The sequence below is a fragment of the Macrotis lagotis genome, unplaced genomic scaffold, assembly GCF_037893015.1.
Source record: "Macrotis lagotis isolate mMagLag1 unplaced genomic scaffold, bilby.v1.9.chrom.fasta BILBYCTG043, whole genome shotgun sequence".
Taxonomy (NCBI): Eukaryota; Metazoa; Chordata; class Mammalia; order Peramelemorphia; family Peramelidae; genus Macrotis; species Macrotis lagotis.
This window is the reverse complement of record NW_027421950.1, coordinates 310005-321705: the sequence shown is the minus strand read 5'-3', so window position 1 is coordinate 321705 and position 11701 is coordinate 310005.

The window sequence follows — 11701 nt, the reverse complement described above, 5'->3', positions numbered from 1 at the left end:
TCTCCCCACCACACATAGAAAGCAATTTGCCAGTCTTTACATTGTTTCCATGATATACATTGATCCAAATTGAATGTGATGAAGGAAAAATCATATCCTTAAGGAAGAAACATAAAGTATAAGAGATAGCAAGATCAGAGAATAAGACAGCAGTTTTTTTCTAAATTAAAAGTTATAGTGTTTGGTCTTTGTTCAAACTCCACAGTTCTTTCTCTGGATACAGATGGTATTCTCCATCGCAGACAGTCCCAAATTGTCCGTGATTGTTGCACTGATGGAATGAGCAAGTCCATCAAGGTTGATCATCAAGCCAGGTCAATATGAATATTGAATTGAGGGACAATTGACAGCAACGCATGAGGCTAGTTCAATATTAATAATTAGGTTTGGATCCGGTGACACTGTTGTTTCAGGCATGCTCAATACTAATACTGAGATGAAGAACCAGTTACACAATACTCAATAATAATATTTAGAAAAGGGAACAGTGTCATTGTAATGAGGCCTTCCCAATTTGATCTTTGAAATACTGTAGCAGTGACACTGTAGTATGTGGCCTGTTCATTATAAATATAGAAATGAGGGACCAATGGCACCATTTTTGGAGGCTTCGTCAATATTAATACTTAGATGAGGGATCAGTGACACTGCAGTGTAAGGCTTGCTTCAAATTAATATTTTGATGAGGCCTTCTCATTAATAATATTGAAATGAGGGTATAGTGACACAGTGTTTTGAGGACTCTGTAATATTTATTTTAGTATGAAGCACCAGTGACACTGTAGTAAGAAATCATCGAAAGTAAAATTAAAAGAGGGACCAGTGACAGCATAGTTTGTATAAAGTTCACTAGGAATGTTGAAATGATGGACAAATGCCGCTGTAGTATGAGGACAGCTCAATATGAATATTGAGTTGGGAGATCATTGAAAGTGTAGTGTGAGCCCCTTAAATATTAATAATTAGGTTTGAGTCCAGTGTGACTCTAGTGTCAAGCCTGTTCAATATTAATAGTGAGATGAGGAGCCAGTTATACACTGCTTAATAATAATATTCAGATGAGGGAACAGTGACTTAGTCTTGTGATTGATGCTAAATATTTATGAAGAAATCAGGCACCAGTGCTAATAGATTCAGACTTCTCAATAAAAATATTGAAATGAGGACATTGAGACAGTATTTTGTGAGGACTCTGCAATATTTATTTTTGTATGAGCGACCAGTGACTCTGTAGTGAGACTTCCTCAAAAGTACAATTAAATGAAATATTAGCAACACTGGAGTATGAATTTCGTTTTCTAGGAATATTGAAATGAGTGACCAGTGACACTGCAGTGTGAGGCCACCCCAAAATTCATATGGAGTTGAGTGACACTGTAGGTTGAGGAATGTAAAATGTAAATGTTGCAATGAGGTGACCAGTGACAATGTAGTGTGTGGCTTTCATGTTATAATATTGACATGTAGCACAAAAGACACTGTAGTGTGAGGCACTCACCATACAAATATTTGTATCAGAGTTTCGTGATATTGTAGTGGAGCCTCCTCACTACTAATATGGTAATGATTGCCCAGTGACACTGTTTTGTGAGGCTATTCAATATTAATATTTAGTTGAGCGACCAGTGACACCATAGTCAGGACTGCTCAACATTTATATTGAAATGATGTTCCAGTGACACTGTAGGGTAAATATTGCTTAAAATTTAAATCGGCATAGAGAAAAAGAAACATGGTATTGAATGCTGCTCAGTGTTACTATTTAGATTGACCAATGACACTGTAATGTGGAACCTCCTCAATAATAATATTTAGCTGAGGGAACAATGACTCTGTTTTGTGACTTCTGCTCAATAACAATAATGAAATGAGGAACCAGTGACACTGTAGTTTGAGGGCTTCTCAATAGTAATATTGAAATGAGGGTCCAGTGATACTGTAGTGTGAGGCCACCTCAATATTCATACTGAGTTGAGTGACACTATAGTTTGAGGAATGTACAATATAAATGTTGAGATGAGGGACCAGTAAAAATGTAGTGTGTGGCTTTCATATACTGACATGAAGCACACCATAGTGTGAGTCCTGTACAATAAAAACATTTGGATAAGGGTTTGGTGAAAGTGTAGTGAGGCCTTCTCACTATTCATATTGGATTGATGGTCTAGTGACATTGTTTTATGAAGCTCTTCAATGACACTCTAGTGAGACTTCTTCAAAAGTAAAATTAAATGAGGGACCAGTGACACTAGTTTTTGAATTTCATTCACTAGAAATGTAGAATTGAGGGACAAGTGCCACTGAAATGTGAGGCCAGGTAAATATGAATATTGAATTGATGGACCATTGAGAGTGTCAGGTGAGTCCAGTTCAATATTATTAATTATGTTTGGGTCCAGTGACCCTGATGTGTCAGGCATGCTCAATAATGAGGCCCTTCCAATTTGATTATTGCTGGACCAGTGACACTGTAGTGTGAAGCCTGCTCATTATTAATGTTGAAATGAGGGAACAATGATATTGTTTGATGAGGCCTCATCAATATTCATACTGAGATGAGGGAAAAGTGACACTGCATTGTAAGGTTTGCTTCAAATTATTATTTCGATGAAGAACAAGAAACTCGGTGCTGAAGCCAGCTCAGTGTTACTATTTAGATGGAACAGTGACACTGAAGTGTGAGGCCTCCACAATAATGATATTGAGATGAGGGAAGAGTGACACTGTCTTGTTTTTTCTGCTCAGGATTTATAATGAAATGAGGCACCAGTGTCACTGTATGTTGGAGCCTTCTCAATAGTAATATGGAAATGAGGGTATAGTGACACTGCTGTGTGAGGACTCTGAAATATTTATTTTTGTATGAGGGACCAGTGACACTGTAGTGAGACTTCCTCAAAAGTAAAATTAAATGAGGGACCGGTGACAAAAGTTTGAATTCCATTTTCTAGAAATGTAGAAATGAGGGGCATGTGCCACTGTAGTGTGAGCCTAGGTCAATATGAATATTGAATTGAGGGGCAATTGACAGCAAGACATGAAGGTAGTTCAATATTAATAATTAGTTTTGGATCTGGTAACACTGCTGTTTCAGGCATGCTCAATACTAATATTGAGATGACGAATCAGTTACACACTACTCAATATTAATATTTAGAAGAGGGAACAGTGACATTGTAATGAGGCCTTCCCAATTTGATTACTGAAATGCTGGACCAAGGAAACAATAGTGTGAGGCCTGTTCATTATAAATATAGAAATGAGGGACCAATGACACCATTTTGGGAGGCCTCATCAATATTAATACTTAGATGAGGGACCAGTGACACTGCAGTGTAAGGGTTGCTTCAAATTAATATTTCGATGAGGCCTTCTCATTAACAATATTGAAATGAGGGGAAAGTGACACAGTTTTTTGAGGACTCTGCAACATTTATTTTAGTATAAGGAACCTGTGATACTGTTGGGAGACCTGATCAAAAGGAAAATTAAATGAGGGACCAGTGAAACCCTAGTTTGTATTTCATTCACTTGGAATGTTGAAATGAAGGACAAGTGCCACTGTAGTGTGAGGACAGCTCAATATGAATATTGAGATGGGAGAACATTGAAAGTGTAGTGTGAGCCCCTTAAATATTAATAATTAGGTTTCAGTCCACTGACACTGTAGTATCAGGCCTGTTCAATACTAATGTTGAGATAAGGAGCCAGTTACACACTGCTCAATAAAATATTTAAATGAGGGAACAGTGACATTGTCTTGTGATTGATGCTAAATAATTATAATGAAATGAGGCACCAGTGACACTCGTTTCAGGTCTTCTCAATAAATATATGGAAATCAGGTCATTGGAGCACACTTTTGTGAGGACACTGCAATATTTATTTTTGTATGAGGGACCAGTGCCTCTGTAGTGAGACTTCCTCAAAAGTACAATTAAATGAAGTACTAGCAGCACTGTAGTTTGAATTTTGTTCTCTAGGAATATTGAAATGAGTGACCAGTGCCACTGTAGTGTGAGGCCACCCCAATATTCATATTGAGTTGAGTGACTCTATAGTGTGAAGAATGTATAAAATAAACATTGTAATGAGGGTCCAGTGACAATGTAGTGAGTGGCTTTCATATAATAATATTGACATTAAACACACGAGACACCTTAGTGTGATTCCCGCACAATATAAACATTTGGATCAGAGTTTAGTGACACTGTAGTGAGGCATTCTCACTATTAATATTGGAATGATGATCTAGTGACATTGTTTTATGAGGCTCTTCAATATTAATATTTAGGAGAGGGTCAAGTGACAATGTAGGGAGACTTCATCAAATGTCAAATTGAATGAGGGACCAGTGACAGAAGTGTTTGAATTTCATTTACTAGAAATGTGGAAATGAGGGAAAAGTGTCACTGTAGTGCAAGACCAGGTCAATATTAATATTGAATTGAGGGACAATTGACAGCAACGCGTGAGGCTAGTTCAATATTAATAATTAGGTTTGGATCCGGTGACACTGTTGTTTCAGGCATGCTCAATACTAATACTGAGATGAAGAACCAGTTACACACTACTCAATTATAATATTTAGAACAGGGAACAGTGACATTGTAATGAGGCCTTTCCAATTTGATCTTTGAAATGCTGGAGTAGTGACACTGTAGTGTGTGGCCTGTTCATTATAAATATAGAAATGAGGGACCAATGACACCGTTTTTGGAGGCTTCGTCAATATTAATACTTAGATGAGGGATCAGTGACACTGCAGTGTAAGGGATGCTTCAAATTAATATTTCGATGAGGCCTTCTCATTAATAATATTGAAATGAGAGGAAAGTGACACAGTTTTTTGAGGACTCTGCAATATTTATTTTAGCATGAGGAACCAGTGACACTGTGGTGAGACCTCATCAAAAGTAAAATTACATGAGGGACCAGTGACACTGTGGTTTGTATTTTGTTCACTAGGAATGTTGAAATGACAGACAAGTGACACTGTAATGTGAGGACAGCTCAATATGAATATTGAGTTGGGAGATCATTGAAAGTGTAGTGTGAGCCCTTTAAATATTAATAATTAGGTTTGAGTCCAGTGAAACTGTAGTGTCAGGCCTGTTCAATACTAATGTTGAGATGAGGAGCCAGTTACACACTGCTCAAAAAATATTTAAATGAGGGAACAGTGACATTGTCTTGTGATTGATGCTAAATAATTATAATGAAATGAGGCACCAGTGACACTCATTTCAGGTCTTCTCAATAAATATATGGAAATCAGGTCATTGAAGCACAATTTTGTGAGGACACTGCAATATTTATTTTTGTATGAGGGACCAGTGACTCTGTAGTGAGACTTCCTCAAAAGTACAATTAAATGAAGTACTAGCAGCAATGTAGTTTGAATTCTGTTCTCTAGAAATATTGAAATGAGTGACCAGTGCCATTGTAGTGTGAGGCCACCCCAATATTCATATTGAGTTGAGTGACACTATAGTTTGAGGAATGTGCAATGTATATGTTGAGATGAGGTGACCAGTGACAATGTATTGCGTGGCATTCTTATAATAATATTGACATGTAGCACAAGAGACACCATAGTGTGAATCCCGTCCAATATAAACATTTGGATCAAGGGTTAGTGATACAGTAGTGAGGCCTTCTCACTATTAATATTGGAATGATGGTCTAGTGACATTGTTTTATGAAGCTCTTCAATATTAATACCTAGTTGAGGGATGAGTGACCCTGTAGTGAGACTTCCTCAAAAGTAAAATTAAATGAAGGACCAGTGACACTTTAGTGAGACTTTCTCAAAAGTAAAATTAAATCAGGGACCTGTGACAAAAGTGTTTGAATTTCATTTATTAGAAATGTAGAAATGAGGGACAAGTGGCACTGTAGTGCGAGGCCAGGTAAATATGAATATTGAATTGAGGGACAATTGACAGCAATGCATGAGCCTAGTTCAATATTAATAATTAGGTTTGGATCCGGTGACACTGTTGTTTCAGGCATGCTCAATACTAATACTGAGATGAAAAACCAGTTACACAATACTCAATATTAATATTTAGAAGAGGGAACAGTGACATTGTAATGAGGTCTTTCCAATTTGATTACAGAAATGCTGCACCAGTGACACTGTAGTGGCAGGCCTGTTCATTATAAATAGAGAAATGAGGGACCAATGACACCATTTTGGGAGGTCTCATCAATATTAATACTTAGATGAGGGACCAGTGACACTGCAGTATAAGGGTTTCTTCAAATAAATATTTCGATTAGGCCTTCTCTTTAATAATATTGATACTGTAGTCTCAGACCTGTTCAATACTAATATTGAGATGAGGAGCCAGTTACAGCTGCTCAACAATATTTAGATGAAGAAACAGTGACATTGTCCTGTAATTGATGCTAAATATTTATGATGAAATGAGGCACCAGTGACACTATTTTCAGTCTTCTCAATAAAAATATTGAAATGAGGACATTGGGGCACTATTTTGTGAGGACTCTGAAATACTTCCTTTTGTATGAGGGACCAATAACTCTGTAGTGAGACTTTAACAAAAATACAATTAAATGAAATACCAGCAACACTGTAGTTTGAATTTTGTTCTCTGGTACTACAGTGCCACTGTAGTGTGAGGCCACCTCAATACTCATATTAAGTTTAGTGACACTATAGTTTGAGGAATATAAAATGCAAATGTTGAGATGAGGTCATTAGTGACTATGTAGTGCGTAGCATTCTTATAATAATATTGACATGTAGCACAGGAGACAGCGCAGTGTGAGTTCTGCACAATATAAACATTTGGATCAGGGTTCAGTGACACTGTAGTGAGGCCTTCTCACTATTAATATTGGATTGATGGTCTAGTGACTTTGTTTTATGAGATTTTTCAATATTAATATTCAGTCAAGGGACCAGTGACACTGTAGTGAGACTTCCTCAAAAGTAAAATTAAATGAGGGACCAGTGACACTGTAGTGAGACTTCCTCAAAAGTACAATTAAATGAAGTACTAGCAACTCTGTAGTTTGAATTTTGTTCACTAGTAATATTGAAATGGGGGACCAGTGACACTGTAGTGTGAGGCCTACTCAATATTGTTATTTAGGTGAGGGACCAGTGACAGTGCACTGAGATGTCTGCTCAATATTAAAATTTAGATGACGGATAAGTAACACTGTAGGAAGGCCCATTCAATATTAATATTGAGATGAATGACCAGTGACACTGTAGTGTGAGGTCTGTACAATATAAATTTTGATATGAGGGACCAGTGACAATGTAGTGTGTATCTTTCAAAATAATAATATTGAAATGAGGGACAGGGGACACTGAAGTGTGAGGCCCATACAATATTAATATTTGGATCAAGGTTCATTGATACTGTAGTCAGGCCCCCTCACGATTAATATTGAAACGGTGATCAAGTGACAATGTTTTGTCAACCCTAGACCCAAGAGGGTTTAGTGACACTTTTTTGTGAGTACTCTACAATATGTATTTTTATATGGGGGCCCAGTGGCACTGTAGTGAAACCTCCTCAAAAGTAAAATTAAATGAGGGACCAGCGACACTGTCTTGAGATTTCTGCTCAATATTTACACTGAAATGAGGCACCAGTGACATTGTTTTGTGAAGCCTCTTCAATATTAATATTTAGATGAGGCACCAGTGACACTGTACTTTTGCCTCCTGAATATAAATATTGAAATTAGGTTCCAGTGGCACCATACATAGTGTGAGGCCTGAACAACATTTATATTTTGTTGATGGACCAGTGACACTGCAGTGAGTGGCCTGTTCAATATTAATATTGAGAAGAGTGACAAGTGACATAGTTTTAGGATTGTACAATAGAAATATTGAGCTGAGGGACCAGTGACAATGTAGTGTGTGGCTTTCAAAATAATAATATTGAAATGAGATAAAAGAGACACCATAGTGTGAGGCCTTTTCAATATTAATTTTTGCATCAGGGTTCAGTAACACTTTAGTGAGGCCTCCTCACTATTAATATAGAAATTATGGTCAAGTGACAATCTTTTGTGAGGCCTCTTCAATATTACTATTTAGATGGGGGAACAGTGACACTGCAGGGAGGCCTGCTCAATAGTTATATTGAAAATGAGGATCCAGTGACAATGTAGGATAAGGGTTGCTTAAAATTAATATTTTTGGGGTTTTTTTGCAAGGCAAATGGGGTTAAGTGGTTTGCCCAAGGCCACACAGCTAGGTAATTATTAAGTGTCTGAGACCGGATTTGAATCCAGGTCCTCCTGACTCCAGGGCTGGTGCTTTATCCACTGCGCCACCTAGCCACCCCTAAAATTAATATTTTGATGAGGGATGAGAAACACTGCATTGGAGCCTGCTCAGTGTCAAAATTTTGATGAACCAGGGCCACTGTAGTATGAGACCTCTTCAATACTAATAGGTAATGGTGGAAACAGTGACTCTGTCTTGTGATTTCTGCTCAATATTTATAATGAAATGAGGAACCAGTGACACTTTAGTTTGAGGCCTTCTCAACAGTAATATTGAAATGAGTGTATAGTGACACTGTTTTGTAAGGCCTCTGTGAAAATGTAGTGAGACCTCCTCCAAAGCAAAATAAAATGAGGGACCAGTGACACTGTAGTTTGTTTTTCATTCTATAGGAATACTGAAATGAGGGATAAGTTCTACTGTAGTATGAGGCCAGCTCACTATTAATATTGAGTTGAGGGACCAGTATAGTGTAAGGCCCATTCAATATTAATATTTAGGCTTGGGTTCAGTGACACTGTTGTGTGAGGACTGCTAAATAGTAATGTTGAAATGAAGCACCAGAGACACTGCAGTGTCAGGCCTACTCAATGCTAACATTGAGATTAGTAACCAGTTACACACTGCTCAATATTAATATTGAGATGAGGGCAGAGTCACATTATAGTCAGTCCTTTCCAATTTGATTAATTAAATGCTGGACCAGTTACACTGTATTGTGAGGCCAACTCATTATTAATATTGAAATGAGGATCCACTGACACTGTTTTGTGAATCCTCATCAATATTAATACTTAAATAAAGGACCATTGACGCTGCAGTGTAAAAGGTGCTTCAAATCATTATTTCAATGAGGAACAAGAAACACGATATTGAAACATGAACTATGTTAATATGTACATGGACCAGTGACACTGTAGTGTGAGACCTCCTCAATAATAATATTTAGATGAGGGAACAGTGACACTGTCTTGTGACTTCTGCTCAATATTAATAATTAAATGAGGAACCAGTGACACTGTAGTTTGAGGCCTTCTCAATAGTAATTTTGAAATGAGGTTATAGTGATACTGTTTTGTGAGGACTCTTTAGTATTTATTTTTGTATGATGGACCAGTGACACTGTAGTGAGAACTCCTCAAAATTAAAATTAAATGATGGATCAGTGACACTGTAGTTTAATTTCGTTCACTAGGAATACTGAAATGAGGGACAAGTGCCACTGTAGTGTGAGCCCAGCTCAATATTATTAATTAGATTTGCATCCAGTTACACTATAGTATGAGGACTGCTCAATAGTAATATTGAAATGAGTCACCAGTGACACTGTAGTTTCAGACCTGCTTAGTACTAATATTGAGATGAGGAACCAGTGACACTGTAGTGTGAAGCCTGCTCAATATTAATATTTGAATGAGCTAAGTGACATTGTATTGAGGCCTGATCAATAGTAACATTGAAATGAGGATTTAGTGACACTGTTTTGCGTGGACTCTTCAACACTTACTTTTAGGTTAGCAACTATTGACACAGTAGTGAGACCTCCTCAAAAGTAAATTCAAATGAGGGACCAGTGACACTGTAGTTTGAATTTCGTTCAATACGAATATTGAAATGAGGGATCAGTGACACTGTAGTTTGAGGCGTGCTCTATATTCATATTGAGTTGAAAGACCATTGACAGTATATTATGAGGCCTGTTCAATCTTCATAATTAGATTTGGGTCTAGTGACACAGTGTTGTGAAGACTGCTCAATAGTAATATTGAAATGAGGCACCATGACACTGAAGTGTCAGTCCTGCTCAATACTAATATTGAGATGAGGAACCAGTGACACTCTGATCAATGTTAACATTTAGGTGAGGGAACAGTGTCATTGTAGTGAGGCCTACTCAATATGAATATTGAAATGAGGGCCCAATGACAATGTAGTGTGTGGCTTTCAGATTAATGCTATTGAGATGGGGGACAACAGACACTGGAGTGTGAGGCCCACACAGTATTAATAATTATATAAGGGTTCAGTGACAATAGAGTGTGAGACCTCCTCAGTACTAATATTTAGATGAGGGACCAGTAACACCAGTAACACGGTAGAGTAAGGGTTGTTTAAAATTAATATTCTGATGAGTGACAAGAAACACGGTATTGAAGCCTGTTCAGTGTTAATATTTAGATGGACCAGTGACACTATTGTGAGACCTCTTCAATACTAATATTTAGATGATGGAACAGTGATGCTGTCTCATGACTTCTGCTCAATATTAATAATGAAATGAGGCACCAGTGACACTGCAGTTTGAGTTTAGTTCAGTATTTATATTGAAAAGAGGGCCCAGTGATACTATAGTATGTGGCCAAAGAGATGATGAAAAAAGGTAAAAATATCACTTGTTCAAAAATATTTAAAGCAGCCCTGTTTGTGGTGGCAAAACTTTGGAAATTAAGTGAATGTCCTTAAATTTGGGAATGGTTTAACAAACTGTGGTATATATATGTATGTCATATAACACTATTACTCTATTAGAACCCAGGTGGGATTGGAATTCAGGGAAGACTAGAAAAATTTGCATGAATTGATGGTGAGCAAGATGAACAGTACCAGATAAACATTGTATACCCTAACAGCAACATGGGGGTGATGATCCACCCTGATGGACTTGCTCATCTCTTCAATGCAACAATCAGGGACAATTTTGAGCAATCTGCAATGGAGAATACCATCTGTATCCAGAGAAAGAATTATGGACTTTGATCAAAGACCAATGACTATTGCTGTCAAATTAGACAAAAAGTGTTGTATTATTATATAATTTTAATCTCTCATACTTAATTTTTTCTTGCCTTAAGGATATGATTCCTCCGCCATCACATTCAGCTAAGATCAATGTATAATATGGAACCAAATTAACATTAACAGAATGTCTTCTGTGGGGGGTGGGAGGAGAGAAGCAAGATTGGGGGAAAATTTGTTAAACTCAAAATAAATAAAATCTTTCTTTAAAAAAATGTGGGGCGGCTAGGTGGCACAGTGGATAGAGCACCAACCCTGGAGTCAGGAGTACCTGGGTTCAAATCCAGTCTCAGACATTTAATAATTACCTAGCTGGGTGGCCTTGGGCAAGCCACTTAACCCAATTTGCCTTTCAAAAACCTAAAAAAAAGAACTGATGAAGTGAATTGTTTCATAAAAATCTAGGAATAGTTATGATTTTAATGGAGTGAAAAAATAGAAGGAGAAAAAATTATGCAAAAATGTTATTATGAAATAAATCTACTTAGAAGGACTATGAAAATATGATCAAGAAAATGACCAACCACAATTTCTGGAGGATTCATTATGAATCATACTATCTGCCTCTTGATAAATAATGGTGATAAATTCAGAATAGAGATAATTATTTTGCTTACTGTACAT